Source organism: Bombina bombina, chromosome 3, assembly GCF_027579735.1.
Source record: "Bombina bombina isolate aBomBom1 chromosome 3, aBomBom1.pri, whole genome shotgun sequence".
Classification (NCBI taxonomy): domain Eukaryota; kingdom Metazoa; phylum Chordata; class Amphibia; order Anura; family Bombinatoridae; genus Bombina; species Bombina bombina.
This window is the reverse complement of record NC_069501.1, coordinates 44,566,255-44,581,473: the sequence shown is the minus strand read 5'-3', so window position 1 is coordinate 44,581,473 and position 15,219 is coordinate 44,566,255.

Below are 15,219 nucleotides of genomic sequence, written 5' to 3'. Positions count from 1 at the left end.
AGGGTGCATCGATAGCTAAAGATCAGGTCAAGGGAGTGACCATCTTTGTGAGTGGGAGAATCAGTCCATTGTGACAAACCAAAAGAGGAAGTGAGTTGCAGAAGTTGTTTTGCAGAGGAGACAGTGGGATTGTCAAGAGGGATGTTTAAGTCACCAAGAATGAGGGAAGGGGTGTCTGAGGAAAGGAAATAAGGTAGCCATGCAGCCAAGTGATCTAGAAATTGAGTTGAGGAACCAGGAGGATATATGGTATATGACTGCGACACGTATAGAAAGAGGAGAGAATAAGCAAATCATGTGGGTTTCGAATGTGGAAAATGTGAAGAAAGAGATGGGATGTATTGTTGAAGAAAACCTAATTTATGTAAGAACTTACATGATAAATTAATTTCTTTCATATTGGCAAGAGTCCATGAGACCCACCCTTTTTATGGTGGTTATGTTATTTTGTATAAAGCACAATTATATTTCCAGTTCCTTTTTTGATGATTTTTACTCCTTTTTCTATTACCCCACTACTTGGCTATTCGATGAACTGAATTGTGGGTGTGGTGAGGGATGTATTCATAGGCATTTTGAGGTTGGGGAAACTTTGCCCCTCCTGGTAGGATTGTATATCCCATACGTCACTTGCTCATGGACTCTTGCCAATATAAAAAATGAATTTATCAGGTAAGTTTTTACATAAATTATGTTTTTGAGCTATATCTATTGCTGACATGGCTGCTGCTTCTACTAACTGATTAGCCAGTCTTGCATAGCAGTTTTATTCTGACCCTGAAAGTTTTAATCTATTGAATTTACTTCAGAGTGCCAATTTTGTGATGCAATATTTGATATTATGAAAATCAATATCAAGAGCATGTCTTCAGCTATTCTGACCTGGAGGTCCCTGTGCCTTAAATCATGAAAGGTTGATATGGTGTCTATATCTAGATTACTTTTTTTTTCCTTTCAAGGAAATGCATTATTTGTGTCAGATCTGGATTCTATTTAGACTATTACTAGAGGTAAAGTTCCTTTTCTATCTCAAGTCAAGTCGAAATGGAAAAATGGAAATTTAAAGAACTTTTTTTTTTTTAATAGTTCCTTTTGTCAGAATAGAGAACAAAAAATGCTTCCTCTGCTAAAAACAGCACCTCTGGCTCGGTCAGGAGATTTAATTTTTATTGGAACAAATCCAAACAGAATAGGATAAGCCTCCAAGACCGGATGAAGTACTCCTGGTAGAGGGCAGATTAAACATCTTTCAGGAGGCTTGGTCCCTGGTTCAGACAATTATTTCTCAGGGATATCGAATAGGATTCAAAATAAGGCCTCCTACAGGAAAGTTGTTTTTGGTTTTTTTTGGGGGGGGGTTCTCTCCCATATTCCAAAACATCCAATAAAAGTTTAAGCTTTTCTTCCATCTGTCTCAGATCTGGAAAATATGGGAGTAATTATTAGTTATTTTACAGGAACAGGGGACGAGATTTTATTCAAATCTCGTTATTGTACCAAAGAAGGAAAACTTTCAGACCAGTCTAGGATCTGAGAATTCTAAACAAATGTGTAAGAATACCTTCTTTCAAGATGGAAACTATAAGGACTATTCTGCCTTTTTATTCAACAAGGTAATTTTTATGTCCACAATAGATTTACAGGATACTTACCTTCATATCCCTATTCACTTAGAACATCAGTTTCTGAGGTTTGCTTTTCCGGAAAAGTATTATCAGTTTGTTGCTCTTCTATTTGGTCTAGCTACAGCGCCAATAATATTTACCAATTCCTGGGTGCCCTTTTTTTTTTTTTTTTTAATTTTTCTTTATTGAAAATAATAAAACAACAATACAGGTTACATTATACGTTGTAAAATACAATTAGGGGAGTGATTACAAATGAAGTGGAGTCAGTCACAATACAATCTGATCCCCTTAATTATATCCACAGTACATGACATGATATATTCCTATTGGTCACTAAGTCAATTCTTATATAGAAGTAGTTCTACTTCTCCCCCTATCTGTTGTATTGTGTGCGCTACTTTGTGTAGAGTGGCAATATTCTTCCCATAGAAAGTTCATTGCTAGGAAATCATCTAATCTTTTTGTAGTGTTGTAGTGGTATTTTTCCATTGCTAACATATGATTAACTAATGAGTGCCATTCCTGAATTGAGGGAGTTACTGTTGATTTCCATTTCCGCGTTATTAACCTTCTGGCACAATTAAGTAGTATGATTATAAGCCGCTGTCTCAGTTTACATTTAATTGTTGGTATATTATTAAATAAAAATATGATAGGGTCTAAGGGTATCTCGATATGAATTACCTGTGTGATGGCCCTGTGAATGTCTTTCCAATATTGGCCAAGGTGTGGACAAGTCCACCAGATATGCTGGTAATTTCCCACTTCCCCGCATGTTCTCCAACATTTATTGTCTTTAATGCCATATATTGCAGCTATTTTAACTGGGGTCTTATACCATCTACATAACAGTTTTATATTTGATTCCAGTTGTGCAGTTGATGATGTGTGTGAACACATGTTGTTAAATATCCTTGCCCATTGTTTTGGGGATATATGGATTTGAAGTTCCTCCGACCATTTGTTTGTGTAGGGTGGGAGGTTTTTGGAGTGATATTCTAGCAATATTTTATATATTACCGAGAGTGATCCTCTTGAGTAGATATCAGTACTACATATTGACTCGAAGGGAGATAAGGGTCTGCTGAAGTGGGTGCGTTTGATATGTGTAGTAAGATAGTGATTTAGTTGGAAATATCTAAACCACGGATCTTGCAAAACATTCCTAGGTTTGAGGGATTTGTTGTCCATGGCAAAACTATATGGCCTGGGTGCCCTTTTATCTGTAATCAGAGCTCAGGGTATTGCAGTATTTCCTTACCTGGACGATATCTTGGTACAAGCTAAATCTTCATTTTAGCAGAATTTCGGAACTACTGTTCTTTGAAGACCTGGTTGGAGGATCAATTTACCAAAGAGTTCCTTGATTCCTCAGACAAAGGTCACCTTTTTGGGTTGCCATTTAGATTCAGTGTCCATGACTTTCTCTCACAGGACAAAGACGAATAACATTTATATCAGCTTGTCTTAACCTTCAGTATCTCTGATTTCCACCCCACAGTGGCTCTGTGTATAGAAGTACTAGGCCTCATGATTGCAGCTTCAGAAGCAATTTTGATTTCCTTTCATGAGGCTTCTTCAGCTTTGTATGCTGCACCAATATTGCAAGGATTATACTCAGATATCCCAAGTGATATTTCTCTTGTAAGATGTATCAAGTCCACGGATTCATCCATACTTGTGGGATATTCTCCTCCCCTACAGGAAGTGGCAGAGAGAGCACCCACAGCAGAGCTGCCTATATAGCTCCCCCCTTAGCTCCACCCCCCAGTCATTCTCTCTGCCTGCTTAACTGCTAGGAAGGGCAAAGAGGAGTGTGGTGTCAAAATGTTAGGCTTTTATTTTCTCAAGCAAAAGTTTGTTATTTTAAATGGTACCAGTGTGTACTATTTACTCTCTGGCAGAAAAGGGATGAAGATTTCTGCAAGGAGGATGATGATCTTAGCATTTTTGTAACTAAGATCCACTGTTGTTCTCCCAAGGGCTGAAGAGTACAGGAAAACTTCAGTTGGGGGAACAGTTTGCAGGCTAAACTGCATTAAGGGATGTTCAGTCTATTTTTTTCTTGACAGACTATGTTATTTCTAGAAAAGGCTGGCAATATCCCCATGAGGGAAGGGTAAGCTGTATTCAGACACTTGGATAGGAATTTCAGCTTGCATGAAGGGCTCATTAGTTACTGGTGACACTGTTTGGTAAAAACGTTTTTGTTTATTCAGTAAATGATGCAATTATAACGTTTTTTTGTTGTTGAAGGGACTAAATGGGTCATTATGGCTTGTTTTAGGGTTTTTTTAACCCACATAGTTAATTTAGAGACACTCTAGTGTTTTTCTGTTAGGAGTCAAAACATCGAGTGAGGTGGGAGGGGCCTATTTTCGCGCCTCAGTTGCGCAGTTTCTTTTCCTCTGAGACTTCTAACTGCTTCTCCAGAGGTTCCTGCTGTGTTTGAGGGCTGTAAAAGAAGTTTTTTTCCCCCACAAATTGTTCTGAAGGGCAGGTAGGCGCCACAGCAAATGCTGAAAGTCTTTTTTTTACCGGTTTTGATGTTTTTTCAATCCGGTTTTGCCATTAAGGGGTTAATTGTTTATTTGCATAGCTGTGCAAAGTTACTAAGGCTTTATGATACTACTGTAAAAATTTTATGTTTACTGCTTTTTTACACTGTTTTGCAGAATTTGTGCAGCTTTTTTTCTCTTAAAGGCACAGTACCGTTTTATTTCTAAGTGTTATTTACTTTGATTACAGTGTTTTCCAAGCTTGCTTGTTACATTACTTGCCTGTTTTACTTTTGCTTCTTCGGAGGGTATTTTTGGGAGACCGGTTCTACAAGCAGTGGTGCCTTCCATTTAAGGTCCCTGTCTTGTCCCTCCCTTCATCCTTGTCCTAAAGCTTTGGTATTGGTATCCCACAAGTAAGGATGAATCCGTGGACTTGATACATCTTACAAGAGAAAACATAATTTATGCTTACCTGATAAATTTATTTCTCTTGTGATGTATAGAGTCCACGGCCCGCCCTGTTTATTAAGACAGGCATATATATTTTTATTTTTAAACTTTCAGTCACCACTGCACCCACTAGTTTCTCCTTTTTCTTCCTAGTCTTCGGTCAAATGACTGGGGGGTGGAGCTAAGGGGGGAGCTATATAGGCAACTCTGCTGTGGGCTCTCTGCCACTTCCTGTAGGGGAGGAGAATATCCCACAAGTAAGGATGAATACGTGGACTCAATACATCACAAGAGAAATAAATTTATCAGGTAAGCATAAATTATGTTTTTTAGATCCCAGCATGCAACTATCCCTGACTTGCTGGCTGAATCACCAGTCATTCTTCCTGAGGATTCTCACATTCTGTGATTAACACTGATTCAGGCTCATAAACCTGTTTCTAGAAAAATGTATTACAACGTTTGGACAACTTATATTTCTTGGTATATTGACCATGATTTTTGCTTGGCATTCTTTAAGAATTCATAGGATTCTTCAGCTTTTGCAGGATGATTTAGATTTAAAAAAAAAAAAAAGCCACTTCCTTGAATGGACAAATTTCTGTTCTTTCTGTATTTCATAAGATTGCTAATTTTCCTATTATTCATTGTTTAATTTAAACCTGGAATTAGACCTATTTCTCCTCCTTGGAGTCTTAACTTAGTGTTAAAGGGAAACAAAACCCAATTTTTTTTTTCATGAATTACAGCTCATTCTATTAGATGAGTTGCAACATCTTGCGCTTTCAAGAATGAGGCTTAAGTTGATCAAATTTGTAAGGTCTAAATAAAAAACAAACAAAAAATAAAAAACCAATGGTTTTGGGCCAGATTATGAGAGATATAGAGTGGGGCACAAAATATTGCTTCTGCACGCAAATGTGCACTGGTATTAAAAGTTAGGTGTAATGCGAATGCGACCTTGAGTTCGCATTGCATGGAAGCATTACGCTCACGAGAGCGCGCTTCCATAGGCTCCAATGGGAGCCTCATTCTCATGCTGTCAGACACTGCATGAGAACCTAGAGCAGCGAAGGGGGTAAGTCGTGTAGCGATGGGCAGCAAAAAAGAAATATATAAATATATAGTTATCGAACACAGTGCTCCTCCCCTCACTTTTATTAACTGCATGGAGCAGTTTTAAGGGATTAAACAAATGCTATTTTTATTTTATTTTTTATTTTTTTGACACACTACACTTAATTTTGGGGGCAATTGTGGGGGACATTTTTAAAATTAACCAGAGGTCTGACCAACCACAAATGATCTAGCCCTTTGTTTTATTTCTCTGTGCTGACAAGTTTTTGATCAGGCACTAAGCATAGGGCAGGTGAACTTTATACACTCAACAATAAATGATTTTAATAAGAAAATACTGCAGTCATTGTGGCTGATTCACGATCACAGAAAGTTACTCATCACAAGAATGTGATCTTGCTACTGTTATTGCAGAGCAGTAACCACACTTCAGTTTAGCATAAATCATCTTAAAAACGCAGACTGCAGTCCCATGTGATCCAGAAGCAGACTACAGGAAAAGTGAAGAGGGTTTGCACAATCTGTACTCTGTTTTATTTATTCTACTGGTTACCAATATGACTAGGAACATGTGGTCAGGGGAAGTCACATTTGTGTATGTCAGCAAGTGTTTGTATTAGCAACTACATGTCAGAGAACTGATCTGCAATAATTATAGTTGCTACATCTCTTGGGGGTGGGATTCACATGTGGAAAACTTTATTTTTATTTAAATACATAAAATATATTTTATTCTTCAAAAATGAATATAAAAAATAGATAACATTAAATTTATTTTTACATTTCAAAATTAAAAATGATTTCCAGTTTAAAACAAAAAACAGCTTAGAAAAAAAAAAAGTTTAACATTTTTCGAACAGTTCATCCTAAACGGTGTCTGTGGCTCTTTCCAGTTATTATGGGCGCAATCAAATATACGGTGCAGGTTTCAGCCCAAGCGTGGAAACCTGCTTCGTCCGTAATTTCACCTCGCACATCGGGGTATTACATATATTTCGCCGGCATTTCCTAAGTGCCGTAAGTCGGATAAACTAGCGATGTCCAGAAATGAGCGTAAGTACAAATTTCTGGAGTCACAAGTGACTTACGGCACTTTAGAAACTGCCGGCGCCTAAGGAAAGTAAAGACAATAACAAATCTCCCGTAACTGTCTAACACGCCTCCCAAAAATAAGCACGACACGTATACCCCTATATCCGCAATCCCCCCTCTCACTACTAATAATAAATGTATTAACCCCTAAACCTCCATAGCCCACAAAGCAATACACCTATTCTAGTATTAACCCCTAAACCGCCATAGCCCACAACGCAATAAACCTAACCCCTAACCCCCCCAGCCTAACCCCCCCAACCTAACACCCCCTAAATGAACTAAAAATACCTAATTTACTAAATACTAAAGTTACTCATAAATTACAAAAAACTAACACTGCTTTAAAAATAAAATATACTAAGTATAAATTAAAGGGGCAGTCTAATCAAAATTCTGGAGTAGACTGTCTCTTTAAGCTAGAATTACAGAAAATAAAACAAATCTAAGATTACAGACAATAATAAAGAACATTACAAAATTTAAAAAAAATTATACCTAATCCCTATGAAAAAAAAACCCACCCAAAATAAAAACACCCCCTAATCTAATAAACTACCAGTAGCCCTTAAAAGGGCTTTTTGCAGGGCCCCAAGATAATCCGCTCTTTTGCACAATAAATACACAACCCCCCCAACAGTAAAGACCCCGCCAAAAAAACTAACACTAAAAACCCTAAGCTACCCATTGCCCTGAAAAGGGCATTTGTTGGGCATTGCCAGCTCTTTTGCTGCCCACCCTATCTAAATAAAATAAACCCCCCAAAAACCCCTTAAAAACCCTAAGTCTAACCCTCAAGTGGTCCTTACCTGTCCTGAAGACCGGTGGAGAAGGTCCTCTTCCAGGCGGTGAAGTCTTCTTCCAAGTGGCAACCTCTTCTTCTTCCAGGAACCAGGCGGCGTGGAGCGGAGGAGTTTAAGACCGATGACCGCGGAGTTGAAGACCGTCAACTCTAGAACTGAAGACCGGCGACCGCAGAGCCATGGAGCGTGGAGGATCCTCTTCATACGATCTCCACCATACACTGAATAAGAATTCAAGGTACGAGATTAAAAATGGCGACCCTTGAATTCCTATTTGCTGATTTGATCCTTCAAATTCAAATCAGCCAATCAGATGAGAGCTACTGAAATCCTATTGGCTGGTTTGAATAGCCAATAGAATGTCAGTAGCTCTTATCCTATTGGCTGATTTGAACAGCCAATAGGATTTCAGTAGCTCTCATCCGATTGGCTGATTTGATTTTGAAGGCTCAAATCAGCCAATAGGAATTCAAGGGGCGCCATTTTTTTTTTATTTTTTTTTTTTTATTTTTTTTTTCAGTTTCAAATGCTTTATTGTTATTGCTCAACATTTACATCTTGTCAACACAGAATATAAGAGAAAAGGACAAAAAAAGGAAGAACAGAGTGGTTACATGTTGCTCTTATAAAGAAACATTCATATTTCAGTCCAATTGCATCTAGGTCTTTGTTATGTTCACCTCAGTATAGCTCTATCTGTAGTCTGTTACGTCCTTATGTGAGGTGACATAAATATGTATGTAAATATGAAGTTTTATCTAAATGTTGAGCCTTTTCTCATTCTTTCCCTCTCTTTAAACGGAGAGAGAAATAAATATAACAGAAGAACACAAAAGGCAAAAATAGCAAAACAAAAAAAAACTTACTTGAAAGCGAAATAAAATAGAAATACAGTCCCCTGTTATTAAGGGACTTCGTCTGCTGCGCTCCACAGGGCATTAAATAGGTGGGGCTGTTTATCCCCTTGTTTGGGGCTCTGTTGGTCTCTCGTCACTCTCTCTCTTTGCTGTTTAGGTCTTGGTAGGATCGTAATAAAACGTTAACACAAAGGTATAAAAGTTTATGCCCATCTTTCTTTCTAGAACTCAGCTGTGTTGTTAAATGTAGCAAATATGTATTATTATTCTAGTGTGCTTGTCTTATATCCACCCTAGACCCCTCTATCATCTCATCCCATAAGAATCTGACCTCCGCCAGAAGATTTAGCTTGTTCCTTCTCTGATAGCCATATTCTTCCAATACCAGTATATCAGTTACCCTTTCTTTCCATGTACCTATCAAGGGTGGTGTCTGGCTCTTCCAATTCAGGGCGATTAATGCTTTTGCTCCTGACATTCCCAAATGTAAAAGAGTGCGTCTGAGGGTGCATGTTATCTTTGTTGTGTCATTCAGTAGTGCCACGCTGGGTGTTAGTGTGAACTCGGATGTTAATATCTGCCTGAAGTGTCTCTCTATGTCTAACCAGAAATCTTTAAGTCTCCCACAATTCCACCACATATGGAGGTAAGTGCCCTTCTCTTCACAGCCTCTCCAACATCTGTCGCTAACACCTGGGTAGACTGAATGTGACCTTGAAGGGGTTAGGTACCACCTCATGATGACTTTAAAATTCAATTCTAATAATTGTGGTGATGTTGAAATTTTCTTAGTATTTTTAAAGATCCTCATCCATTCTTCCTCTGTTATGTTATGGTCTAGTTCTTCTTGCCACTTAGATGTATATGTAGGCAAGTTCCGAGTGTGTTCAGATTGTATTAGTCTTTTTGAGATAGAGAGTGTGTGTCTGATCTCTTCTGTGTTAGTACAGAGTGTTTCGTAAGGGGTTAATTCTCTTAGGAACTCTTGTTTATGTGGGGAGGTATGAATAAAATGTGCCAGTTGTGAATATTTTAACCATGTAGAATATCTACCTTCTGCAACTGTCGTTAAGTTTTCTCTATTGTCTAGTTTTCCATTTCTTATGAACCTCGTCAAAGGTGTGGAATAACCCCATTCTTGGGTCCTTTGTTTTCCTTTATCTAAACCCCCCACTAACTCTGCGTTAATAGGGATAGGGAATAGAGGAGAGCGCACCCCCGAAATATGTTTCTTTCGTGCGATTATGCTATCCCAGGTATCAAAAGTATATTTATGTATTGCTAATCCTGTACATTGAGGGGGTCTCAATTCTTTTGGTACCCAACAGAGCGCCCCCACCTCTGGGACCCTCAAGATATGGGAATCTATCGCCACCCATGCCTTTGTGTCCCTTGATCTATGCCAGTCTAAAATCCTTTGTAATGTGACTGCCTCATGATAATCTGCTATGTGTGGGACCCCCAGACCTCCATTTTCTGGCCTCCTATACATATTTTCTCTATTGATTCTAGGCTTGCTTTTGTTCCATATAAATGAGTTGATGTGTCTCTGTAACTGGGGTATATACCACTTAGGGATAGGGATGGGGAGGGCCTGTATTATATATAATATTCTGGGTAATGTTGTCATTTTTATACTCTGTATGCGTCCCCACCATGTGATTGGTTTCGCTGCCCAAGTGCCTAAGTCCTGTTGTATGTTTCGTGCCAGTGCAAGATAGTTATCATTAAACAGCTGTGATGTGTTAGAGGAGAGTTGTACTCCGAGGTATTTTAGGGATTTCTTTTGTATTTTTAAGGGGCAAGTATCTGTTATTAGTTGGAATCTTTGTGGCGTCAAGGATACATTCATAATCTCTGATTTTTGTGTATTGACCAGGAAGCCCGAGAAACTTCCGAAATGTTTGATTTCCTTCAGGGTCTCTGGTACAGAGAGTTGGGGATTTGTGAGTGTGAACAGCACATCATCTGCGTATAATGCAATTTTAAAGTTATGTGGGCCGATGTTAATGCCATGGGTCTTTTGGTTTTGTCGGATGTGTGCAGCAAATACCTCCATTGATAGTATAAATAGGATTGGGGACAGGGGACATCCCTGTCTTGTCCCGTTTTGGATGTTAAAGGGGGTGGACAGCATGCCATTCGCTTTCACTTTGGCACTGGGTTGTGTATATAATTGGAGGATACGCGTTATCATTTTCGATCCGAATCCTAGTGCTACTAGCGTCTCTTTTAGGAATGCCCAATTAATGCGATCAAACGCTTTCTCCGCGTCTGTGGCTATCAAGATTGTGGGGATGTTGTGTGATTTGGCATAAGTAGTTAATGTTAGGGCTCTAATAATATTGTCTCTTGCTTCCCTCCCCGGGACAAATCCCACTTGGTCTGAATGAATGAGATGTAATAATACTTTATTTATCCGGTTGGCTAATATTTTGCCTAATATCTTGATATCGGAGTTTAGGAGGGATATAGGTCTGTAGCTGCTTGGTTCGGTGAGTGGTTTGTTGGGTTTAGGTATAACTGATATATGCGCTAATAGCATTTCGCGTGGGAGGTGATGATTATCATCCAGTGCTTGGAACAATTTTAGTAGATGTGGAGCTAATATATGTTTGAATGCTTTATAGTATGAATTAGTAAAACCATCCGGCCCAGGGCTTTTACCTGACGGTAAATGTTGGATTGCTGTTAGGATCTCTGTTATAGTGATGGGTGATTCCAGTTCCTCCCTGTTAACATTCGGCAGCTGTGGTAAGTTTGCCTGTCTAATGTATTCTTTCATGTGTTCTTGGTGTTCGGCAGTGTTGTTAGTGTCTAAGTTATAGAGTGCTTCGTAGTAAGAGCCAAAATGGTTAGCTATGTGTTTGCTATCTACGACCTCCACTCCCTCTGTTGTTACTAGTTTGTGTATTTGTGACGATACCTTTTGGTTTCTTAACATTTTAGCAAGTAGCGCTCCTGTCCTGTTTCCTTCATAATAATACATCTTTTTAATTCCAAGGGCTTTCCTCTGTGCCTCTTTAGTTAAGACTGCATTTAGTTCCTTTCTGGTTTCTGTTAGTTGTTTGAAAGATGCTGAGTCCTTTGGGTTATTTTTATGGGTTATCTCTAATTGTCTCATCTTTTCCGTCAACATGTTAGTCCTGTCATTGTAAGTTTTTCATCTGTATGCTGTGTGTTTAATGCACTCTCCTCGTACTACCGCCTTGTGGGCTTCCCACAAAGTGGCAGGTGTTATGTCTTGTGTCGCATTGTGGCGAAAATATTCTTTTAGTGATTTAGTCAGGGCTTCCAACGTGGCTGGGTGTCTCAATAATGAGTCATCCATCCTCCATATAAAAGGGGTGACTGGGTGGTGCGGCCACTGTAGGGTTACTAGGACGGCTGAATGGTCCGACCAAGGGGTCGGTAGTATATCTGAGTCCCTTACCAAGGACATGTGGTTTCTATCTACCATTATGTAGTCTATTCGTGTATATATAGACCATGGGTGAGAGAAGAAGGTGTAGTTTTTTTGTCTTGGATGTTGTATACGCCATACGTCAAGTGTACTTAGCTGTGCAAGGCAATTATATACTGCATTAGGCGGTCTAGATCCAGGTGTAGCCCTGCCTGTAGAGGTGTCCAACGCTGTATCTAGCGCTACATTCAAATCACCTCCTAGTATTAACATGCCTTTCCTGTGTGTTGTGACTAACTTTGATAAGTGTTGGTAAAATTTGTGTCTGCCACTGTTTGGCGCATATACATTTACTAAAGTCACTGGTCTATTGAACAGTGTTCCTACGAGAATCATTATACGCCCTTCTTTGTCTGAGGCCTTATTCAGTAGAGTGAAATGTATGTTTCGGTGAAAAAGGATTCCTACCCCATTTCTTTTTGCCGCAGTGTGTGAGTTAAAATACCCTACAGGGTGGTCTCTGGATTTGAATGTTGGAGCTGCTGAAGCTAAAAAGTGAGTTTCCTGTATGAAAATAATGGAATCTTTATGTTTCCTGAAGGTTCTAAGGGCTATAGAACGCTTGGTAGGTGAGTTGAGTCCCTTTGTGTTTTGTGTGATAATTGATATAACTGGGTCAGCCATCTATATATGCTAGGTTATACTTGTGCATTTGTTTAATGATATCATATCTTATCCTATGTTTACCAACCATGTCCTGTACCAGACCTTTGTAGTGTATTGAAATGAGAGAGAGTACCTGATCAGTATCCAGATGTTCCTTATGAGGAGAGGGTGAGTATTGCCCTGAAGAGTCGCAGCAGACGAACTTAAAAAAAAATACAAGAAAATGAACATTTATAAACAAGTAGAAAAATAATGTTAACATTTTACCAATCATCATTACTAGTTCCCAAACTCCTCCCAACCGCCCGACCCACAGCCCCTCACTAACGTTATTAGGTGTTAGAGTTCCCTGTTATAGGGAAGTTCTGGGGGAAAGTGAGAGGGGGGAAAAGTGGGAACAAGAAAAGGCGGAAGGAGAAAAGTGGAGAAAGGGGGGGTAAGGGGTTGAGAGGCAGTAAATTTGCCAGTAATCTACCAGACGGCCAGCCCCCCGGGGGAGGGGGTGGTAATAAGGGCTTTGTTTGGAGATAGTGGAATATGTCCCATGTATCTTTCTCTGACTAGGCTGTGCTATACTATACCACATAAGAGTGTCCATTGGTTTTCATCCAAAAAAAAAAGAGTCCAGATCTTATTAGGTGGTCTATGTTTCTGCGTTCTCTTCACTATCACCTGTCGCCTGGCCATTTTTCCTTTTCTTGGGTATTGTCACCCATTTTGGACGTTGAGGGTGCGGTGGGAGAGTTGCTCTTTGTTCATCTTTGTTGTCCCATAATTTTGGCAAGGAAGGTTGAGGGATTTCCAGGTGTTTGCAGAATTGGTCAATATCCTCAGGTTCTTTATATACATACGTTTTATCGTCCTTGACCACTTTTATTGAAAAAGGGAAGCCCCATCTGTATGGGATCCCTAGCTCAGTCAGATGCAGAGTGAGGTATCGTGCCTCTTTGCGTTTTGCTAGTGTCATTGGGCTTAGATCTGCATATATTTGAAGCCTGTCCTCGCCGAATGTAATGGATGGTCTTTTCCTTGCTGCTTGTAGAATCCTCTCCTTATCTGTAAACTTGTGGCAACAAAGGACAATGTCCCGTGGTGGTGCTGTGTCTGAAGGCTTCGCCCTAAGGGCTCTATGTATTCTGTCTATAGTGACTGTGTCATTATTGCCTGATTCCAGCAGAAACCGGAACAAATTCTGAGCATAAGATTGCAGTTGTGCAGGGAGAATTTTTTCTGGCACCCCTCTGATACGGAGATTTTGGCGCCGGCCTCTATTGTCTAAATCTTCAAGTTGTGCCTGTAGCTGAAGAATAGTGGAATTTTGTTGCTGCAATTCTAAGGCCATTGTGTCTGTCGTCATGACAGTTTCCTCTGTCTGTTCCTCTAATTGTTGCACTCTATTTCCCAGTGCATTTATGTCTCTCTTGATGTCTGCCAATCCATCTTTAATGGCTTTGTTGACCTGTAACATAAATGTGGTCAAATCTTGTTTAGTAGGAAGAGAGCAGAGGTCCGCTCTTGTTATGGGTGAATTGCTTCCATCTGAAGACTGTGTTCTCTCTTGCATATCGACTTCAGTGTGAGTATATGGTGGTTCTAAATCTCCACCTGTGTCAGTCAATTTGAAGAATGAGTTAAGTTTCCCTGCTCCTGGGGTTGCCGGTTTTTGTTTGTCGTTTTTGTTTTTATTCCTGGCTGCCATGATAGCGTGACTGCAATTATTTTGTGGTATAGCGTGTTTGGGGTTCTCTTTTGGCTTGTTCTGTAGCCTTGTCAAGCTGTATTATGTTCAGATAAAGTCTTAAGTTGTACTTCAGGGATGTTTATGTAAGGCACTCTGTTCTGTTTCAGCGTAGTGTGACGTACCTCTTATGGCGTCTTTGCAGGAACCGTTATGGTGTACCCTGTGTTTTAAGCTTTGTGCGCTCAGGTTCTGTGGGCCTTTATGGCGTCTTGTGTCGTCTTGCTTAGCGAGAGTGATCGTACACCGCTTATGTCCAGCTTGTCGCCATGCGTTGTTCGCCTGCAGCTCTGTTGTTCCAACTTTAGGTAGGCTTTTCTGTTCCCAGCTAGGCCCCGTTCTCTGCCGCTACAGATAAAAGGGCATTTCTGCCTGATGACACGACTGTCACTGTGGTCGCTTGCCTCCTATTCTAGTCAGGATTCGTTTTGATGCCCTTTAGCTTAATTGTATAAGATTTTTCCCCCAGGTTGGGCCCCTATCTGGCTGATCACTATCGGAGCTCTAAAACTTTGCGACCATGCTCTTCCTTGGTCGGCTCCGCCCCCCCAAGGGGCGCCATTTTTAATCGCGTACCTTGAATTCCTATTCAGTGTACGGCGGAGATCGTATGAAAAGGATCCTCCATGCTCCATGGCTCCGTGGTCGCCGGTCTTCAGTTCCAGAGTCGCCGGTCTTCAGCTCCTCGGTCATCTGTCTTCAACTCAACTTCAACAAGAAGAAGAAGGTTGCCGCTTGGAAGAAGACTTCACCGCCTGGAACAGGACCTTCTCCGCCGGTCTTCAGTACAGGTAAGTACCACTTGGGGGTTATATTTAGGGTTTTTTAAGGTTTTTTTTGGGGGGGGTTATTTTATTTAGATAGGGTGGGCAGCAAAAGAGCTGGCAATGCCCAACAAATGCCCTTTTCAGGGCAATGGGTAGTTTAGGGTTTTTAGTGTTATTTTTTTTGCGGGGGTTTGGTGGGGGTGGGTTTACTGTTGGGGGGGGTTGTGTATTTATTGT